At 43.6% G+C, this 22,083-nt stretch overlaps 1 pseudogene across 1 annotated transcript; it reads right to left on the bottom strand.

Moving 5' to 3' along the window:
* Positions 1-210: 210 nt before the first annotated feature.
* On the bottom strand, positions 211-19,904 carry LOC310780647 (U3 small nucleolar ribonucleoprotein MPP10-like; annotated as a pseudogene). Its single transcript has 11 exons — positions 19,863-19,904; positions 15,949-16,019; positions 8,638-9,316; positions 7,152-7,318; positions 5,732-5,915; positions 5,426-5,567; positions 5,219-5,332; positions 4,661-4,732; positions 4,034-4,183; positions 2,471-2,628; positions 211-325 (listed from the first exon to the last, which is right to left on the bottom strand). The product of its transcript is annotated as a U3 small nucleolar ribonucleoprotein MPP10-like (transcript).
* Positions 19,905-22,083: the final 2,179 nt, after the last annotated feature.

Below are 22,083 nucleotides of genomic sequence, written 5' to 3'. Positions count from 1 at the left end.
TCCTTTCTCTCCCTGCACTGTCTTTTATTTATTTTTGTGTTCTTGCTTGCCTTTTTTTTGTATGGTGCTAATAAAATCAAATAAAATCAAAATCAAAGAAGAGTGATACAACAGAGAATCAGCACATCATCAGGCCTGATTGTCACAAACTCACATGGCATTGTTTCCGCTGCTCTTCATCCCCGACACACAGAATAATAGAGAGAGCAGTCAGTGACCTGTACCTGATGATGTTGTGTCGTCACGGTCCAGGAGAAATGCAGATCCCAGAGCCAGTGAGGAAATGAGGAGGAGGAGGACGGAGGGGGAGGAGGCGGCCATGATGCTGCAGAGAGACAGAGAGACAGAGAAGATAATTATCAGCCAGGCTCCATGATGACAAGCCCATGTGGAACACCCTCGTTCCCTTGCTCTTGCTCTGTCTCGATCTCTCTCTCTTTCCCTCCCTGAGAGGGCAGATTGTGGCTGGCATTTATTTTCAGCTGGCCTATGTGAAACCTAACACGGTACGGGACAGGGCATAATGAATGATCTTGCTATGTTGCTTGCTGATATGCTCCACAGTTGCAGGCGTGCAACATGTTGCCCAGTGGCAGTGAGCTGGTTCTGCCATGTGTGTTTTGATGGTTACCTAGGTTACTGATAGAGTCAACTATACATCTATTGGTGCCAGCGAATGACAGTACCAGTGCACAGTTATGATATCCTTCATTCTTCATTTGACAAGTCAGGACAGGGCATTTCAAGTTGTTCAGACCAAGGGTTCCTATATGGATATCAACTTTGACCCCAAGGACCTGCTGAGCCTGATGACAACATACAGAAATGCATGCTTGTCTACTCTATATACTGGTTGAGAGATGACAGCTGGGAGAGAGAAACATAATCAAAAAGTAATTAGTCTAAATGTCATTACTCTAGGGTCTAGGCCATGTTACACAACTCAAGAATATGATCATTGCTTCAGAAAATTGCATCAGAGTAACGAGGCAAATAAAATAAATCCTAAGTTGACAAAGAGTAGGTGTTGGAGTTTGTTGTGAGACTAAACTAGCAAATAAATAATTACAAAGTTATAAAGGTTACATGGTATATTTATTTCAGAGAACAAATTGAGGTAAGTCTTACCTAACAGAGTTGCTGGCTGAGTCTCCCCCAGGGGAGGGCTCCTACCAGTCTTTATACAGCAGTGGGCGTGTCATGTAACATGGGAACTCAACCTTACACCAGCTCCTGTAGTGCTCCCTACAGGGCTGGAGGCGAACTGTCTTATATTCTCACTACAGGAGCATCACCTTTCCGTACCCACATATATAAGACAATAAAAGCATAGAAAGATTTCTTGGCGATGCCTTTTGTGCCACAGACCAACAAGGTCACATTTTCTCCTGTGCCAGATGGCCCATCCAAAACTAATATAGCATTTCCCAACAATTTTAACACACAAATGTGGTGACAGGGAGCATCGCTCATCCAGACCATCCACCTCAAACCAGAATAGGATTTTTGTATATGGGCCCCGTGATACAGAAATGCAGGGGTAAACGGTTGCTGCTGGTCAATATGGTGGTGTTGGTGCACAGGTTCTACCAGTCAAGTCCAAGCTCTAAATATAGGCCAAACTCTCTGTCCGCACCCTCGGCTATTTACAGCTGTGTCTCGGCTACCTCGCTGCACAGAAACAACCTGGGCCTTCAGAGTGAAGAGTCAGACCGTTCTTCTTATTGCCAGGCTTTCATTGTAACGTCAACAGTGGTGTCTTTTGAGGGGAGGAGGACCTGCTAACAACAACCTTTAGGGACAAACCTCAACAACAAATTCTCCTTCAGGTGTTAGGGGATAAAGGCACTTTAGTTGTAATTGTTTGAAGATTGTCTTACGGTTCTATGGTCATTTTAATTTGTTAGTACACTACACACTGGAGTAGGCTACACACAGAAAAGAGAGCGTATGACAATACAATATGAACCAAATTCAAATCTTCATGCTGATCTCGACGATTTACAACACCTCTTTTTTATGATTTTATGATTTTTATTTTTTTAATTTAATTTTTTAACTCTACAGCAACCGTGCATGTCCATTACAGGGGAATGTTCAAGATCAGAGATCTTGGATATACATTGCAGATCCAAGTCACAGAAAAACGCTGGGAGGAAAAGTGAATAAAAGCATTGCATGCATCCTGCATCAATAGTGGATTGAAAACATAAGCAGCTACAGAATGTGACTGAGGAAGGAATGCTACAATGATAACATCTGCAATGTACAAATTGAAGTGTGTTATTGTAGATGAAAAAGCGGGACTCCTGTGCATCATGCCAATCCTCCACAGGCCATAAGGCCAAGGTATACAAGGATCGGTGGCTGGAGAGCTGAGAGTCAAGATAGAGTCAAGCAGCAAGCTTGTTTGACCTAACGATCATAAACCAATCTATCTCTCTGTCTCTCCAAGTTTCTTCTTGTATACATCTCAGATCGTATCTGGCCCAGGCCTTTACGGGTGATGGGCTTGTAAGGGCCATTGATGCGCCAGCGGGCGAATGTGGTCTTGGGGTCCATCTTGCGGTTGATCGTCAGGCGGATCATCTCTATGTGACCCCAGTGCAGGTAGCCCCCTCCCAGGGCCTGAGGAGCAGACAGACAGTGCAGGTAGCCCCCTCCCAGGGCCTGAGGAGCAGACAGACAGTGCAGGTAGCCCCCTCCCAGGGCCTGAGGAGCAGACAGACAGTGCAGGTAGCCCCCTCCCAGGGCCTGAGGAGCAGACAGACAGTGCAGGTAGCCCCCTCCCAGGGCCTGAGGAGCAGACAGACAGTGCAGGTAGCCCCCTCCCAGGGCCTGAGGAGCAGACAGACAGTGCAGGTAGCCCCCTCCCAGGGCCTGAGGAGCAGACAGACAGTGCAGGTAGCCCCCTCCCAGGGCCTGAGGAGCAGACAGACAGTGCAGGTAGCCCCCTCCCAGGGCCTGAGGAGCAGACAGACAGTGCAGGTAGCCCCCTCCCAGGGCCTGAGGAGCAGACAGACAGTGCAGGTAGCCCCCTCCCAGGGCCTGAGGAGCAGACAGACAGTGCAGGTAGCCCCCTCCCAGGGCCTGAGGAGCAGACAGACAGTGCAGGTAGCCCCCTCCCAGGGCCTGAGGAGCAGACAGACAGTGCAGGTAGCCCCCTCCCAGGGCCTGAGGAGCAGACAGACAGTGCAGGTAGCCCCCTCCCAGGGCCTGAGGAGCAGACAGACAGTGCAGGTAGCCCCCTCCCAGGGCCTGAGGAGCAGACAGACAGTGCAGGTAGCCCCCTCCCAGGGCCTGAGGAGCAGACAGACAGGGGAAGCACTCTGAAACGTTATTCTCTCACAAACCACTTTGTACTTTCAAGGTTATCACATTCATTTAGCAGTGTTATAAAACACAATATATATATAATATACTCACTGTATGAGGCATTAATACTTGTGTACTCCACAATAAAGATACATTTGCTCAGGAGATTTGATATTTGTATAATATATTTTGACAACAACCGTCCGGGATGCACTTTCATAGATGGGCCACTAAAAGTCTATTCCTTCCACGGGGGCAGGAAGAGGTGTGTGTGTGTGTGAGCATGTAACGCTTTCAAAATAGTCAATATTGTAGTGTCTGTCAAATAGACGACCATTCCTGACAGAAGACTGGATGCCATGTTTTAGCTATATGAAATTGGATAGCATGAAATAGGATGCTTATATTGTGCGAGTAGTCTCCCATTACAAATTAGCAGTAACTATGCTTGGAATAATAAGCATAAAGCAGTGTAGTTCCATACATTTTTTATTCTAATATTTGCATTTTTAAAATATCCTTTAGACTTCAACTAGACTTTGGATAATGTTCCACAAGTCATTATTAGTCTGGTAATATATGATTCCTGACTGCTGTATCTTAAAAACACAGCATTAACTAGATTTTTTTTAAATCATCTTCATTCAATGCCCCAGGCCAGAACAGTTGTCAAATATCAGCTCACTGGATAGCAGTGTTTACTGAAAAATGCACTCACCACAACGGCATACTGTCCAGTGGTGAAGGCGTTTGCTGCCTTTGCTCGGGCCCTGGATATCCCGCAGTTTCTTCATCTCTTTCTTGGGCTTCTTAAAGTTGGGCACCTTGTTCATGAATTTTAGCTTGGGCCTGTCTGGCAGCACCACATCTTCACAGGTTACAAAAGAAAAGAAAAAAAAGGTGAGGAGGACTATACGTTGAATCAGCCACAGTACATAAACATCAGGTACCCTCCAACTAACATCAGACCTCTGGGCACAGAGCGGTTTCACACTGTTGAAGATTCACTTGAACTTGGACTGGAAATTCATAATGCTTACATAACACTCCTCTTATCCGTGTATATATATTGGACTGCACTTGCAATGTTGTGATTTGTCTTTTATATATATTTTTTTAAACTCTGAATATTGATATGACCACTATGCTGCATACTTACACTAAGACAAATTCCTCTTGTAATCTCACATATTGTGGCAATAAGTGATTCTGATTCTGATGTGGTGGTCGGATCATCAAGGTGTTCTTGATTGATCTAAGTTTTACACAACTGAGATTTTCCAGTCAAAATCACACAACTACATCACATGTCAAAAAAGGTTCCTTGCTTAATGTGTATGATTACCACTGAAATCTGGAGGGATTTCATATGTCTTCATTCCAGCAGCCAGGATCTTCAAGTGGTTCTGCAAAACACCTGTGCAACAAACAGCAGTACACGCATTACTTACTAATGTGCTTAGTAGTATGACAGCACATGTCGACGGAAGATGGGGTGAGATGTCTGGGTTTCATTCATCAACTGAATTGAGAATGAATGGTAAATTCATAATCATATTATTACATTCCTGTAGTTGGAATTGGAATTGCACGTAGCTTTAATTGACCCCAACTGTTGTTAACGTACCAACACCAACATCAACCCAAATATTTCCCTATATATGATGATGGTGAGAATGAGGGTGTATATATAGAACCTGGTACTAGCTGGTACTACCGCTAGTTCGTTTAGTTAACTGAGCGTTGGTCCGACTCCTACAGATGCTGCTCACTCCGCCGACAGCGGATTTGATTAACGAGATCATGTTGTAACGTTATGAGCAGCAGTATAATAGTATAGTTAAGCAATATAGCATGAGAGCAAGTGTGTTGTGGCGAATATATCCCGCGCTGAGGACAAAACTTGAGGAACTCCTCACCAAAACTTGCGTTATCGTTGATATGCTGACCTGGTCTTTTATTCTCTGTTTGATGATGTCCTCAAGCTGTAGTGTGGTTTCCTCTGTGATAGCAAGAGCTAACGGAGCACAGAAAACCCTTCAGTGTATACACGACACTGGAATACTGGTATATCTCTCACAGCACACACAAACACAGTACGGCCACTCACCCGTCCTGGAGGTCTGCTCGAACTCCACATTTTCTTCAAGCATGCTGTTTTCTGGACGCGCCTGAGCAGAGACCTCTCCAGACAGCTGCCAGGGTTTCTCTCCTAGTGCCGTTTTCTCCAAATCCTGGATCTTCTCTGACATCTGGAAGTTGGAATATCAAGAAGCAAATGACTTCATAGTTCCACTGGTTTATGCAGATCCAGCAGCACCCTTATTCTGCATCTCTCAAGGTAGTCAACACTCACTCGGGCCACCAAACATGACTGTTGCATTGCGAAAAACGAGAAAAGTGTCAAACTTATTACCTTATCTTGCCGTTTTTCAAATGACGACTTGGATTCAGACTTTGCCGAGCTTGGGGTCTTCCCTCCCAAAATGTCCTCGACGTCCTCACCTTCGCTGTCGTCCTCATCGTCCCCGGAAAGGTTAAAGGTCACTTTTTTCAGAGCCTCCTTGGACTGGCTCCTCCCTTTGTCCTTAAAAATGTCCCTGGTACAGCACAGATACAAAGTTGCTGGAGTGAACATTAATTGTGCTTAACCTCCTGCAACCCAGCCACATCTCTCACACACATACATACACACACAAATAAAATACTTCATGTTATGCATTCATATATATATATATATATTTAAGCAATATATCACGAGAGCTAGTGTGTTGTGATGAATATATCACACTGATAAGCTGTTATCCCACGAGGCCGCAGGCCGAGTGGGATAACAGCTTATCAGTGTGATATATTTCACAACACACGCTGCTCGAGTGCTATATTGCTTTTATAAAAGGGTTCCAAGTATAATAATATAATAATAATAATACTATAAGTCCGACTGGCATTTTATTCTGATAGAGTCAGTTGAAACAATACTGTAAGGCGGGACCTCTAGCAAGAAGATAGACGTGCGGGTGATTTGATTGGATCGTTCTGGAGACTGAAGTCGACATTGGCCAATCCTGGCGCTTGGCTCAGAGCTTTTCCAAAGCCCGACACCAGAGCCGTATGCTGACCAAGTAACGTTACGTCTTATTTAGAAATGCGGGGTTAAGAGTGAGGGCGCGCGAGAGAGGGGTTCAGCCCGCGTCTATTCTTGTACAAATCATCGTTTTCTGCGAAGTATTAGTAAAGTTATAAGCGAAGATCGATTCACAAGGATCTGAAAGTTGTCTCCGCCATTTTGTTTTTGAGGTACTTTTAGTAAGAGAGTTGCGCCATCATGCGTCCATAATGACGACTAGTGACCCTCCATACAGCAGATCAGGAGAAAGCTGTTTGTCTCGAGCGCAGCACTGCCATTTAGTAAGAGAGTTGCCATGGTAACCAATAACCCATGGCCATGGGTTATTGAACTCGGTTACTGGAATTATACAATGGCTGTGAACCAATCAGATTGCTTGATTTGAGAGAGCCATTTTATAAATACTGTATATACCGTATATATATATATACACATCTCCAGACGTAGCGCATGGGAGGATCACGCTATTCCCCCCGGTTTCCCTCCCCCCCGAACAGGCACCCCAACAGACCAGAGGAAGCCCGCTAGTGCAGCGACCAGGACCCCACCAACTTTCCCACCCGCAGACACGGCCAATTGTGTCTGTAGGAACGTCTGATCAAGCCAGAATTGCCGTTGCCGGGAATTGAACCCGGGTTTCTGCAGTGGTAGTTGAGTTATTTTTTAATCCGCTATTCCACTTAATCATTATTTTTAAACCACTTACTCATCGTCCTCCTCCTCTTCTTCATCCTCATCAAATTCCTCTTCATTATCTTCCTGCATCCCATCCATATCGTCACCTTCATCATCTGATTGGTCATCTGCCGCCGCTGGCTCTCCATCCACAGCATCAAAGAAGTCCTTGTATTTGAGATTCCTGGAGCTTTTTTCCTGTCACAATAAACCGGAATCAACATATTTCCTATATGCTGCTGCTGTTGCTCATCAATAACACTCAATGACATATGTACAACTCAAACAATGATTATTTTACTTTTAACTCATTGAGTGCCATGGACGTCTTTCGACGTCCAATTAAATAGTGACGTAGAGTGCCATGGACGTCTTTCGACGTCCAATGCGTTTTTTGACGGTGGGACGTCGATCAAAGCCTTCCGCAGCTCCTGTACAACTATTGTAGCTATTGGAGGTCTATAACCTATTTTACAGAACCCTTAGGTGGCGACAGTGCTCTCCAGGTTAACAGAAAGGCAGAGAAAAACAGAGAATAAGTCGTTGGGGGAAACGGAAATCGCATCGCATCCGTATGCATCGATATGCATGAAGCGTTTTAACGTTAGATGTCCCTGCAGCAGTCAATCTGCTCCCACAATTGAGCTCCTCCATGTCCGCTGCAACAGCCGATTCGCATGATCAGCCATGGAGACGTTATTATTCTCAACTGGAAGCATAGGAGCCGGTGACAAACACACGCGGAAAAAGCTAGATGTCGCGCACCCTTCACAGTGCAGAGCAAACTCAGCACAGAGCCACCTCCCATACAGGAGGAGTGTGCAGTTGAGGCGAGGCGAGGCGGGGCGGGGCGGGGGGCACGCAGAGCAGCACACAACCACACAACACCCAGACAGACCCAGGCAGCAGCAGGACAGGGTTGGCAAACGCAAGCCAGAATATCCGATGCCCACCAGCAGCAAGAAGCTGCAACCAGCAGCGCACGCAGGGGCCAGCGCTGCTGGTTGCAGCTAAAAATATTATTCTGCCAAACAAAATTCCCTGGCCTTCAGTTTTATTGAAGGAAATTATTTTTGAGGTGTGACTACATCAGAAAATTAGCTTCAGAGTCAGTGTTGTGTTTGAAATGTTTAATTTCACAAAAGAGCCATTATCTCAGCTTCTAGAAAAAAACTGCTCTTTTTTGTTAAATCAAGCTATCTTCTCCAGCTGATAACTAAAGAACGGAAAATGATATCAATAAACCTGTTTTTGCTGATGATAGAAAAGAGTCTCATCGTTCTTTTTGCGTGTTCATTGTTTACATAGTAATATCACACAATATTCTGTGGGCCTCGAGAAATCACTGAAAAAAGCTCTGAAACTCTGGCACTGGGAGCGTCCGTTCTCCAAAAGTGGCTGGCACTCAATGAGTTAATAGTATGATTCCCCTTCAGTTTTCTGGTTGTCAAACAAATTTTAAGAATATTGTGAGCTAGAATACTACAAAATGATAGTGTGACACAATAGTTACTTACGGTGCTTTGTTTCTTTGGTTTTTTTGAAGAAAGTACTTCTTCTAGGTCAAAATCCTCTTCCTCATCAGACGGCAAGTCCTGAAAATAGTCTACATCCTCTCCCCCCTGATCGCCCTTCCCCTCCCGCTTGTCCATATCATCGAGAAAGGTTTCCATCTCTGACAGCTTGAAGAACCTGTCATCGACCTCAGCCCATAGTCTTGGAGCCTTTCCTTCCGACGTTTTTCTTCCGTTTCTCTTGTTTTTCCAAGGCATCCACGTCAAAATCTAAATCAGAGTCCTCATCTGAGTAATCCCCTGCCTGACCCTCAGCCATTTTCTTAGACTGCTCTTAGACTGCATGCGTGGGTTCTCTTCTTCATCGTCCACCATCTCCTCCTGATCATCATCCTCTCCTTCTTCTCCATCCTCATCTTCCACATCTTCTTCCTCCTCCTCAGCTAGTATGGTTAACACGTCATCTGACACAGCCTGACTGACTACATTCTCAAAGTGCCTCAGTACAGCAGTGTTCTGCAGTTCCAGCTCCTGCCAGATCTGCTCCTCGTCACAATCTTCCACCACCAGCTGAACCAGAGGGCTGCCTGTAGAATCCGCAGGCTCCTGGGCCTTGTGGAGGTCGTACAGCGTCTTGGTGAGGGAGGTGAGATCTGCTGCCACTCCATCTTGAAGACTGTAAAAGTGGAAACACACAATCAATATTATGAATATGAATCATATATTAATAGTAACCTCCTCCCAACAGACACGTGAGGTTCAGCTCAGGGTCAGCTGTACCATTTACCCAATGTTGAGCTGGGGTGTAATGTTGTGAACTAGCTAGTTAAGAGTAAACCTAGGTGTTCATATTGGATAGGTGAGTTGAGTCTTCTTGTTATTGTGGTCGTAATTCCTCAAAACATCTGCAAAAAGAAGATTCCACTTTTTAAACCCCAACAACATACACTGTCTGTTACCAACCCCCCTTTCCACTGCTTACCCAAGCAAGCAGGATTCGTAACTAGCTAGCTACACACCAAAGCAAGCAACACCTCTTTATTAGGGATGGGAATTGTAAGGGATTTAAATACTCGAGTACTCTCCTTCTGTTATGAAAGAGTACTCGAGTACTCCCCCCCCCCCCCCGGGGGAACGACACACACACATGAAAGATCCTAAGTTTGGCTATGTTAAGCAGTTACCATTAGCATTCGCCAAATGCCTGTGATGAGAGCAGGGGTGATCTGCTTTGTATGGGGCTGTTCACAGCAACTTCACACACATTACCAATTTTGCATGGAAAAAGCGCTGCCTGGTGCACTTTTTAGTTTTTACAGATTGACTGTGATAAGGTGATCCGGTGTTAGCCGTTAGCCTACCTCAGTAAAAGTAATTCCCAATACATGTCGGTAATCATTCCATACTGCTTCTTGATCACTGTTAAGTAAATCCACTTATTAAAAACTCTGGTGTTCTGCCAAAAAGTGATAACTGCAAACATGATAACTGCAAACAGTAATAATGTTCGCTAACGTTAACCGCAAAAACCACCAACAACATCCGAGTGATGGTCCCCGCCCGTGGTGAAACACGGAACGTTTGGCTATGGTAAACATAAAGTTACTGTCAGGGGTCCGTTAGTCAAAGTGGTCCGTCCGACTAAAAAAACATCTAACGTTAACATCTTTGCTTGCACATCTATATATAAATTGGCCATGAACGGAAAACAACTGCAATCAAATCTTGTTTATTTTACATCTGCTGAATATAGATTGCGTTATGGACGTCTGTATTGCTGGCGTTCTCTGGGTGCGATGTGTTGACATTTATTCTCTTCGCACACTCTTCCAGCACACTCCACACTTTGGTAGCCACCGTTTCCCACATGCGTATGTATGTGTTGCAGGTAAATAGGCCCCCCAAGAAACCCTACTGCTGTTAGGTTCCGGGGGAAATAATGGCGTCCACCGTGGAACAATAGGATTGTTATTTCCTAGTGCATGTTGTTCGGGGGAACAATAACAGTGGCACACCAGTCGGATACTGATGAGTACAGCAGCTAGGCTACTAGCTAGACTAGAGCAAACGTTATGTTTATGTTATATATATGTCTGTTACAATAAACGTTTTAAAGTAAGCAAGAGTCAATGCTTTAACCGTCCATTCTGTAGGGTCATTAATACAAGACGGACCAGAATGAAACACTCCGTGCTGAAGGTTGCAGGTTGGTGTGTGTGTGCAAGCTACTCGTTTTCTGTGTCGTTTTTCTCACCTCTAATGTCTATAACACAACAGAAGCGTGATTACTTTCTTTGTCATCGCTAATATTTGTTAAATCAAAGAGGGGGAGACTGAAACCCCCTTGGTTAACGTAAACATTTTCTTGTTGCGAATTTTGGTACAGCACACTCGAAAGCTAGTAGCTACACATAAATAGCTGAAACTGCTTAGTGCTCCGTTTGATCCAGTGAGAAATCAACCTATTCTCGTAGCAAGCTCTCATTTTGACGCGTTTTTGCAGTTGGGAAATTGATCTTATATTATTATAGTATATGTCAACATTAATGTAAATTTGTAATGGTTTTTTATGCATTCTTGATCCGAAATAAACCAAACCAAATACCTATCCGGTGTGCACAACATTATCAGACTAAACTCCGGCTGACACCCCAAAAACCTACAATCTGCTACAGAAAAATGTATATTGATTGTTTATTAACTGGCCCCTGGCCTTCTATCATTTCACGAAAGTGGCCCCCGGGCAAAGCAAGTTGAGTATCCCTGGGGTGTGCAGTGTTTCCCACAGGATTTTGAGTTGTTGTGGTGGGGGGCCACATACCCCCTAAGGGGGTGTGGGGGCATGCCCCCAGCAAGATTTATTTTAACATTTTAAAGTAAAATGCATGAATTTGGTGTACTTTGAGAAAGCACTTAAGAGCAAAATTAAAAGGCTAGATCTATGAAGAACATGCCATCCTTACTGTGCTGTGGGTTTACAATGACAAACTAAATTTCTCCCTATAGGTATATTCTGAATACAGGTCACTCAGTAGTAGGGTTGTCAAAAGTATCGATAGTATCGAAAAGTATCGATACTGGAACTTTGAATCGGATACAATACTCATTTGCAACAGGTATCGATAGTATCGAAAGTATCAGTACTAAAAAATTTAGATAGATACAATACTCATTTGCAACAGTTTTCATACTATCAGTGCTTTCTTTTAATGAAAAATCACTGATTTTCCCCTCCCTATCATTGGGTATCTGTTGCTTCAACAAGCTAAACGTGTTCTGATGTCTATAGAGCAGGGCTAATCTGCTGTCCAAGTTCAAAGTTTGATCAGGCCTAGATTATGGAGAAGTGTGCATCTGTCCGTCCATCTGTCTAACTTTATTTTTATGCCTCTTGATGTGCCATCATCCCCCCTTCCCGTGGTATCCAAAATGGTATTGAGTATCGATATCCTCCTGGGTATCGGTATCGAAGTAGAAATTCTAGTATCGTGACATCCCTACTCAGTAGAATACTGCTTGTTTAACACATTAAGTGCCAGCGACACCATATGGCGTCATTAGAAATTTACCGTAGGCTGCCAGCGACGCCAAATGGCGTCAATAACTCGAAATTGTTTTTTTGACGGGGGGGGGGTGTCGATCTATGCCTCTTACATTGCCTCTTACAATATGAGAGCTATTGAATGTGTCTAACCTATTTTACAGAACCCTTAGGTGGCGACAGCGCACTCCAGATGAGAGAATGTGGAGTAAAACACACAGAAGAAGTCGTTGAGGAAAAGGAAATCGCATCGCATCCGTCCGTATGCAGCTGCTTCATTGAAGCATAACGTAGCTGTGCCCCTGCAGCAGCCAATCTGCTGTCACAATTGAGCACCTCCATGTCCGCTGCAACAGCCCATTCGCATGATCAGCCGTGGAGTTCTCAACTGGAAGCTGGTGACATACACGCGGCTGTAAAAAAGCTGGATCTAGCGGACTTTTCAGTGCTGAGCACACGCAGAGCAAACGCACTCACAGCAGAGCCGAGCAGAGCAGAGAGATACTCCTCCCACAACGGGGGGGGGGAGGAGGAGGGGGGGGAGGTGGGGCACGCAGGACACTACAGCATACAACAGACCCAGGCAGCTGCAGCATTACATCAGAAAATATTAGCAATGAGTCAATGATGTGCTTGAAATGCTTCCTTTCACAAAAGGGTCATTATCTCAGCTCGTAGAAAAAAAGGGCTGTTTTTGGTCAAATCAAGCTATCTTCTCCGGCTCATAACTAAAGAACGGAAAATGGGATCAATAAACTTTTTTTTGCAGGTGATAGAAGAGAGTCTCATCGTTATTTGTGCGTGTTCAGTGTTTACATAGTAATTATTAAAGAAATTATATGACTGTTTTAAAATGCATTGCGGCCTATGTGGCACAGTACAGCACCTTTTGCCCAAGGGCCGTGGCACTCAAAGTGTTAAATACAATGGCCCATCTATACCAAAATCACTTCCAGGGGAGAACTCAAAATACAAAGTAACATTTTGTAGGCATAAACTAGTGCTGCACGATTAATCTAATTGCAATCACAATTGCGATGTCAGCACGTGCGATTGCATAACCGCAAAAGTGTGCGATTATTATTATTATTAGGGATGGGCATTTCTAGCAAAAACACTATTCGAAATTCGCTGGCCAAAGTCGACTTTGAATCGAAATTCGAAATAAAAAAAAATGTAAAAAAAAATAAAAATGTAATTTTTTTTTTTTTTTTTTTTTGTGAGTGAAATGTTGCATTGTCTCCCCTGATTCTAAGTATAGTCGAATCGCTTGGTTTGAGCAAGTATAAAATATATATACAAATATCCATACAAATCGTCCAAATATCGATACAATATCGTCAGGCAAAATATCGCGATACTATGGTGTATCGATTTTTTCCCCCACCCCTAGTACAAACGAGGTCTTGGGTCGTATCCAGTTGAAGGTCAGGCTGGAAGGAATCCAATTAGACATTCAGGCAGAGGTGCGTGTGATTATTTGAACAAGCTGCTCTGCATCCAGGATTTTTGTTGCTTGTGTGCTGTCAGCAAGCATGCAGGTGGTAGTTTAGGCTGCGGGCTGTGCATGATTCGTTTTCCTTAATGTATTTATGTGTGTGTGTGGGTGTGTGTGTGTGTGTGTGTGTGTGTGTGTGTGTCAGTACCTCCAGACGTCCAGCAGCTGTTGGTCTGTAAAGAAGCGGTTCTGCCTGAGCAACAGGAGGGGAGCCCCAGTCTGGACAAAAGTGTGTGATTATTATTATTATTAGGGATGGGCATTTCTAGCAAAAACACTATTCGAAATTCGCTGGCCAAAGTCGACTTTTAATCGAAATTCGGGGAAAAAAAATGTTTTTTTTTTTTTTTGTGAGTGAAATGTTGCATTGTCTCCCCTGATTCTAAGTATAGTCAAATCGCTTGGTTTGAGCAAGTAAAACAATTTTTATAAGGATTTTAAGCAAGGTTTATGAAAAAATGAATGGCGGATGAAATCCCATGAAGAGGGAGAGGTTGCTTATAAAAAAAAATGTACTTGCTCAAACCAAGCGATTCGACTATACTTAGAAAAAAAAAAAAACGATTTTTTTTTCAATAAACGAATTTCGACTTTCAATAATAAAAGTCGACCTTGATAATAACAACGATTATTCGAAAATTCGAAATTCGATGCCCATCCCTAATTATTATTTTCTTTTTGAGTGTGTGTGTGTGTGCGTGTGCCTCTAAACGTTACAGGCGACGCAGCAAACACACGTTTCTCTGCCATCACTCTGGGCATCAACACGTTAGCCTAGCTGCCTAGTCTCGTCTCTGTAACTATATCCTTCCAACAGCTAAGAAAGGAGCTTGTGAAGAACGAACATCCCCACAGTCAAAGCACTTCCCTGAGATATCTATATAAAAATGTTTATTGCTTTACTACCAAAAATAAAACCTCCAGTGTCTGTATAAGCTAAGGCTAACCCGTTAGCGATTAGCTAATGGTGGTTGTGTACACTTGTGTAGGCCGCGTGTTGGTTATACCCGGGAGTTAACATTATAAAACACATTTCCTGGCATATGCAGGCAGTTGGACAACCTGGTAAGTTCTGAAAATATGTGTCTATTATTGTGTTATTCCAGCTATCGTTATCGGTTGTTAAGTTATATTAATATTAAGCCGATAAATAATGAAAAACAGCCGACTAGCACAAGCGGCTAACGCTAGTGCTAGCCTGCATGTTAAAAACCATTGTGTACCGATAACGTAGCTGGAACTAATAAAACACATATTTTCTGAACTTACTTCAGTCCCCAACCAACGTTACTTCCTCGCGTACCTTTCTCAAAACAATGTCCTTTTTATTGGATATGTCTGGTAGCCAACACAGCCACCCTGACCTCCAGGGAGCGTTAGATAACAGAAGGAAGCTGTGTGTCTTGTCTATGACATAGATCTATAATATGAACAGCCTCTCCAGCCAATGACGGCTTGAGACTGGCTGCCACAGCTGTCAATCATCTATTTTTATCCCTTTTTATATGTCAAATAACTACTTAAAAACAAACTGAACAGAAAAAGTACCACTTGCACAGGCATTAGCATGATAGATAGATACTTTATTGATCCTTTGCAGGAAATTCATGTGTCACATAATGCAGCTACATTCAACATGTCAGGACAAAAACATGAGGACATTGAAACATGTAGCAAGGCACACAAAAAGTACTGTCAAGTACTAAGAAAAGAAAAAAGGTGCAGCAATAATAATGTTAATAATAATACTAAAGTGCAAAAAATTTGCATAAAGTGACTTACAGTATCTAGATAAAGAACAGGCACCGCTGGCCAACAAGATAAAAATACAATATAAGCAGCAACACCCACACACAAGCACACACACGCACACACACACACACTCAATTTTTTTCCAAAGGTGGTTTGTATCATTTTAGATAGTCATTATCATGCATTATCATGCCACCTGCTGGAACAAATCCAGCAGGTGGCAGAGCGGAGAATGCTCTCTAAACTCCACTCCATCATGAGCCACTCCATGCCCTGGAGGTGGTTCGGCTGAGCACCTTCAGTCGTAGGCTGATCCCACCCAAGTGCAGGACTGAACGTTACAGGAAGTCCTTCCTGTTAGCTGCCATCAGGTTGTTTAATCAACACATCAAATAATGTCTCTATATGCTGTGCGTATATGCACTTCCCTGCACTTTAGATATCTTTAGATATCTGTGCAATGTACCGGGGTATGTTTTTACTCTGTGTGTGTGTGTGTGTGTGTGTGTGTGTGTGTCAGTACCTCCAGCCGTCCAGCAGCTGTTGGTCTGTAAAGAAGCGGTTCTGCCTGAGCAACAGGAGGTGAGCCCCAGTCTGGACCAGGAGTACCCGGAGCCCCCACACATTAAAGAGGAACAGGAGGAACTCTGGCCCAGTCGGGAGGGAGAGCATCTTCAGGGGCTGGAGGAGGCTGATATCACCCAGTTCACATTCACTCCTGTCCCTGTGAAGAGTGAAGATGATGAAGAGAAACCTCGGTCCTCACAGCTTCATCAAAGGCAAACTGAGGAGAACAGAGAGGCAGAGCCTCTAGCCAGCAGCTCAACTGAACAGATGCAAACAGAAGCTGATGGGGAGGACTGTGGAGTATCAGAACCAGTCAGGAACTTGGCTATTGAAGTTGAAGTTGAACTTGAAGATTCAGATAATGATTTACAACCAACTAGGGATGAATCTGAGACTGAAGACAGTGTTGATGATTGGAAGGAGAGTTCTGAACCTGAGACTGAAGACAGTGTTGATGATTGGAAGGAGAGTTCTGAACCTGAGACTGAAGACAGTGATGCTTGGAAGGACATTATGCAACATCAGTCAGGTGTAGACTCACTGAAAAACAATGAAGTCGGTACAAGTCATGAGAAGTCTTCTACTGGGAAGGAACGCCGTAGTTGCTCAGTTTGTGATAAAGTTTTTCATGGCAAGGGAGATCTGCAGAGGCATATGAGAGTCCACACAGGTGAGAAGCCGTTCAGTTGTGCCAACTGCACCAAAAGGTTTAGGCAGAAAGGAAACCTGAAGACACACATGAGAGTCCACACGGGAGAGAAACCTTTCAGTTGCTCAGAGTGCGTGAAAAGTTTTAGTCAGAAAGGAAGCCTGAAGGCACACATGAGAGTTCACACAGGAGATAAAGCATTTAAATGCTCAGTCTGTGGAGATTGTGGTAAAAGATTTCAGCGCAAGGGAGATCTGCAGAGGCATATGAGAGTCCACACAGGTGAGAAGCTGTTCAGTTGTGCAGACTGCATGAAAAGTTTTAGTCAGAAAGGAGACCTGAAGGCACACATGAGAGTTCACACAGGTGAGAAACCGTTCAGTTGCTCAGACTGCGTTAAAAGTTTTAGTCAGAAAGGAAGCCTGAAGGCACACATGAAAGTCCACACAAGATACAAAGCATTTAAATGCTCAGTCTGCAGGAAATGTTTTGGTTATAAGCAAACCCTGAAGACGCACATGACAGTCCACACAGGAGACAAGCCATTCAGTTGCTTGGACTGTGCTAAAAGTTTTGCTGATAAAGGCAACTTAAAGAAACACATGAGGGTCCACACAGGAGAGAAACCATTCAGTTGCAGTTTTTGTGGGAGAAGTTTTAGTCAGAGTCAACAGGTCAAAAGCCATAAATGTAGTGGCGAGAGCAGCACCGCGGGGTCTTAAAAGTATTAAAAAAGCATTGATTTTAATATTCTCAAAAAAAGGCCTTAAAAGTATTGAATTTCGTTCACAACAAAGTCCTAAATTTGTTCGTATCGTTTCGTAGGGATAAGAGGATTTTCTTATTTTATTATTTCCGTTGGGAAAATGTCAGCTGAGCCGACTGTCTCACCGGCAAACGATGCACGTCTTCTGAGCATGTGTGTCGGGAGAAGTGTTGCCTGATTGGGCGGCCTTCCGCCAATTGGGCTGTTTTGGGTTGCATTTGCCGGGGGAAATGGGCCTGGGTGGTTTTTGAACAGCCTTTCGGCTGGAAACCATCAGCTGTATCTGGCAACATGAATCGGCGTGTGATGGCCCGTCTATTTTCAAGGCAAGCAGGTAACGCTAGTAATCTCAAACGAGCCTTTTGATAAGGCTACAGCCTACATTAGCCCCGTTGCTAATGTAATGTTAGCTTTGAGTTCAGTTTGAACAGTCTGCTAACGGACTTATCTGCACAGTTCTCGAGGGGGTCTGGCTGAAGGCCTTCTCCGCTGTCAGGCCAACACAACAACAGGTGCTCAGGTCTCTGCTTCATCATTACTAGTCTAACAGTTTTCTCTGTAGTGTTATAAACTCGCCACAATTTCATTTCCAGTCTTGTTGCCGAAGTGCCATTTATTTTCAAAATAAAAGCTCCAGGCTGGGCAAGAAAAGAAAAACTGTTGCAAAATGTTTAAGGGGACAACGTAGGCTATTTCCTGGCAGTCTTATGATTTGAGGATAGTGCTAACTGGGAGAGATGTAATATTACAACAATATAAGTTGAAGAAAAAGAGATGGGTGGGGGCTCTTAAAGGGATAGTTTGGTTTGTTTGAAGTGGGGTCCTATCAGCTAGTTCCATACACTAACTGAAATAGGTACAGTGTTCTAGACGCTGAGTGCACCGTTTATCGAGACCCGGCACTCTGCAGCAGCAGCCTCCAGACCTCTGTCTCTCTAGTACAGGGGGCCAAGAACTCAAACGTAATTTAGCCACCTAAAACAACGCCCACCTAAACAAATCAATATCAGTGTACATGCACGCTCTATTTTGACAATTTTCAGCGCTTTACTTTTCCATCAAACAGCCCTCTCATTCGGCACTATTTCCTCCCAACCGTATAACTACCGTATTCCTCCGCTAAACGCCTGCACTTGGGGGACTGCCTGAGTCACTTGGGGGGGGGGAGATTAGATTCAAGCACTAAGGATGGTTTGTGGATGGATGTTTGCTGTGTGAACGTAGGCTACGTTCACACAGCAAACATTAAGAAAGTGACTTTTTTAAAGACAACCTGGGCTACTCTCAAATGTGGAAAAACATCAGATTCAAATCTGATGTTTTGGAATGTGACTTTGGTGTGAACAGACATCTGGCCAATATGAGCGACATTCGTCACTATTCTGCGCTGGCGGGAGGAGGGAGGACCAAGCGGGCAGATTGTGATTACAAACATGGAGGCCAACTGTGAGGCAGCTAATCAGTGGAGGGACAGTGAGGTTTTAGACCTTATAAGTATTAGCAAGAAGTAGCAGCTGTTGCTCCACAGAAAGCCATCATTAAAATGTTGGCTCTCTTTCTCCTCTTCCACACTATCATCTGCTCCCGTATTCGCTGGCTTCCACTGCACAATAACTTGTAAATTAAACCGTAAACAACAGATGAAACAACATCATCAGCTACCGCCAGTCATGGGGGTAACCCTAACCCATTACAAAAGTAACATATTACATGTAATATATTACTTTTAGCAGTAACTCAGTAATATAACTTATTACTTATAGGATTTCAGTAATATTATACCAGTTACTTTGTCAAGTAACTCAAGTTACAAATTGAGTTACATTTGATTAAATCAAAGCACATATTTAAAAAAGATACAATCATTTCCTAATCAAACTGTCTGTTTTTATGCAAATAACCACTATACTATAGATGACAATAACAAAGGAAAAGAATAACATTTGAATTTTGGATTGTTTACACTGACTTCAAGGCGGTTGAAATTATTTTTCGGGATGGTTCCGGGGCAGCAATGTAATTCTGCTGCTGCTGTTGTTTTGGTAAAAGTAATGCAAAAGTAGTGTAATAAGTAATGAGTTACTCTACACAGACAGTAATATTGTAAAGTAACTTATTACTTTCACATGAAAGTAACTAGTAATATGTAGTATATTACATTTTGAAAGTAACTTGCCCAACACTGGCTACCGCCATGTTTACTTCTGTCTTCCGGGTTTACGTAGAACAGCAGTGCGCTGCGTGTGACGTTATTGTTCTTCTGCGCATGCGGGTCACTTCATGTCCGTGATCTGTTCACACTGGAGTCTGATATGGGCCACTTTTAAAAAGTCTGTGTGAACAGCCACACAAAAAATCAGATGTGAGCAACCAATCAGATTCAAGCACTAAGGTTTGCTGTGTGAATGTATACGGCGTGGTTTGTTTGATGCAATGTGGATGCAGTTGGTTTTACTTCCATGGTGACAGACAGCTTCAGGTCCAGCTGAAACGCCATTGCGAGAGTATCTTCCGTATACACCAGGCAGGTTTCAATAACAGTCTAACGTTATGTTATAAACACAATATCATGTAAATCCAGGTTACAGCGCCTGGCTGGCTGGCTCACTACACCCAGCAGCCCCAGAGCAGGGAACCAGCAGTTAGCCCCGGCCGGGTAGAGAGCCGCTTCTCAGCCGGGGAGGGAGAGCTGCCGCTGGCCAGGAGAGGGCCATGAGGCTGCTGAGGCCGCAGCATCGTGAATAGCCACATTCCTGGAATGAGAGTTATGACGGGCCAATTACATAGCCTATGCATCTAAATTAACCAAACATATTGACACTTTGTGATTTTTGCATACTTATTTGCACAAGTTTTAGCATTTCTGGTGGGCGGAGAATCGTGTGTGCCTCCATAGGCAGCTGAATGAGTATTCCATTTTCCTCCTAAATCGCAAGATGTCTCAATGCTGCCATCTAGTGAAATGTGTTTGTTCAACGTCTATTTGATACCAATGTTAGATCGATCAAATTCCGTTTTGGTGGCAAAATCCTTAAATTGTCGATCATCGATTAAACATGCCCTACTAGACAAATATTCAAACGGGTTGAATATTTAATATTTAAGGAGCCCACCCGCAGAAGAATGATAGGCCTACTCAGGCAGGTAAAATAAGGGATAAGGGCTTTAACAACAAAGATCTTGACAGTAGCCTCCAGAAAGTTAAAAATATGACTATGAATAACCGGTTAGTGCCTAAAACCTCTTCAGTTCATGATTTTATTGTTTGTGCCACAACCTTTTCTCTTGTTTCCCAGGACATAAAAACATGTATTTTAAATTGGCACATCTTGTGTAGTGACCCCCAAGTGGGCCATGTATATGTTAAGCCCCCTGTTTTTGCTCATAAACGAGCTGGGAACTTAAGGGATGTGTTAGTCAGAGCTGACTGCTACACACGCCCTTCACATTTCTTGTCTAATTTGCAGAACAGGAATTTCCCTCGTTAGGGGTTCAGGAATTGTATTTGCTATGTTTCTTTCTTTCTTCCTATTCTTCTTCTTCTTCTTTTCCTTCTGTAAAACTGTGTATATCTCAGAAACCCTAAGGCCCACAGTAACCACATTTTGCACCTATAGGCTAGAAAACAAACTCATCCACTCCTCAGAAACAAACAAATTACACTAATCTACCAAAGTTTGGCGATACAACCAACACCTCATTTCCTGTTTTGTAACCACCCATACCACTGGGCCAATCCCTGAAATGTGGCCCAATGACAGATATGACAGATATTCAAGCCCCTCCGTGGGCAATGGGCTCGAACCCCTTTTGTTTTTAGGCCTTCACTGGCCATTTTAGGGCCAGGTGGCTACCTGGAGGTCAGCAGTTGATACCAATCTACCAAATTCGGCCGATACAACCAACACCTCATTTCCTGGTTTTCAAACCATCCATACCACTGGGCCAATCCCTGAAATTTGGCCCAATGACAGATATTCAGGCCTCTTCAGGGGCGATAGGCTTGAACCCCTGGTATTGCCGCTTGCGGCTATATTTCTAATTGTGTTCACTGTAATGCTATTTTACATCCACACTCTGGATTTTTTTTTTTTAATCAAGAGTAGGATTTCCTGTCAAACTAAGGTTGTTGTTTTGAAATGCCCTTGTGGCCTTTGTTATCAATCAATCTATCCATCTATCTCTTAATAAAAGGGAGGAAGTGGGCAATCTGTTCTCTGTTTCATTTTTTGTCCCACTGATGTCATCATAGGCATTGTGACAGTGATGTCATAAGAGCAATTGTGATGTTATCAGTGATGTCATAAGAGCAATTGTGGTGTCATCAGTGATGCGAAGTTGTGACATCATCAGTGATGTCAAAAGAGCCCGCACAGCGGTCGAGCTGCAGGGCGGGCGAGGCCGGAGCAAGTGGACAATCTGTTCTCTGTTCTGTTTCAATCTGGCATGAGAATTGTTCGGGCAGAGAGTGAGTGCGTGAGACTGCAGGTGAAAGAGTGTCAGTCACCCGCCGTGAGGTGGCAACCCTGAATTGATGGATGAAAAAGAATGAAAGCACAAGAAAGACATATGGTCAATATAAATTAACACAATATAAATAAATAGAAAATAACTTGAGAGAAAACATTAAATTGAGAGCACAGTTGCACAGTTTAAAAAATGTTTTGCTGAAGATT

The sequence above is a fragment of the Poromitra crassiceps genome (genome assembly GCF_964638095.1).
Source record: "Poromitra crassiceps genome assembly, chromosome: 8".
Taxonomy (NCBI): Eukaryota; Metazoa; Chordata; class Actinopteri; order Beryciformes; family Melamphaidae; genus Poromitra; species Poromitra crassiceps.
Note: the sequence above shows the minus strand (reverse complement) of the source record. Positions and strands in the feature narration are given on the sequence as shown.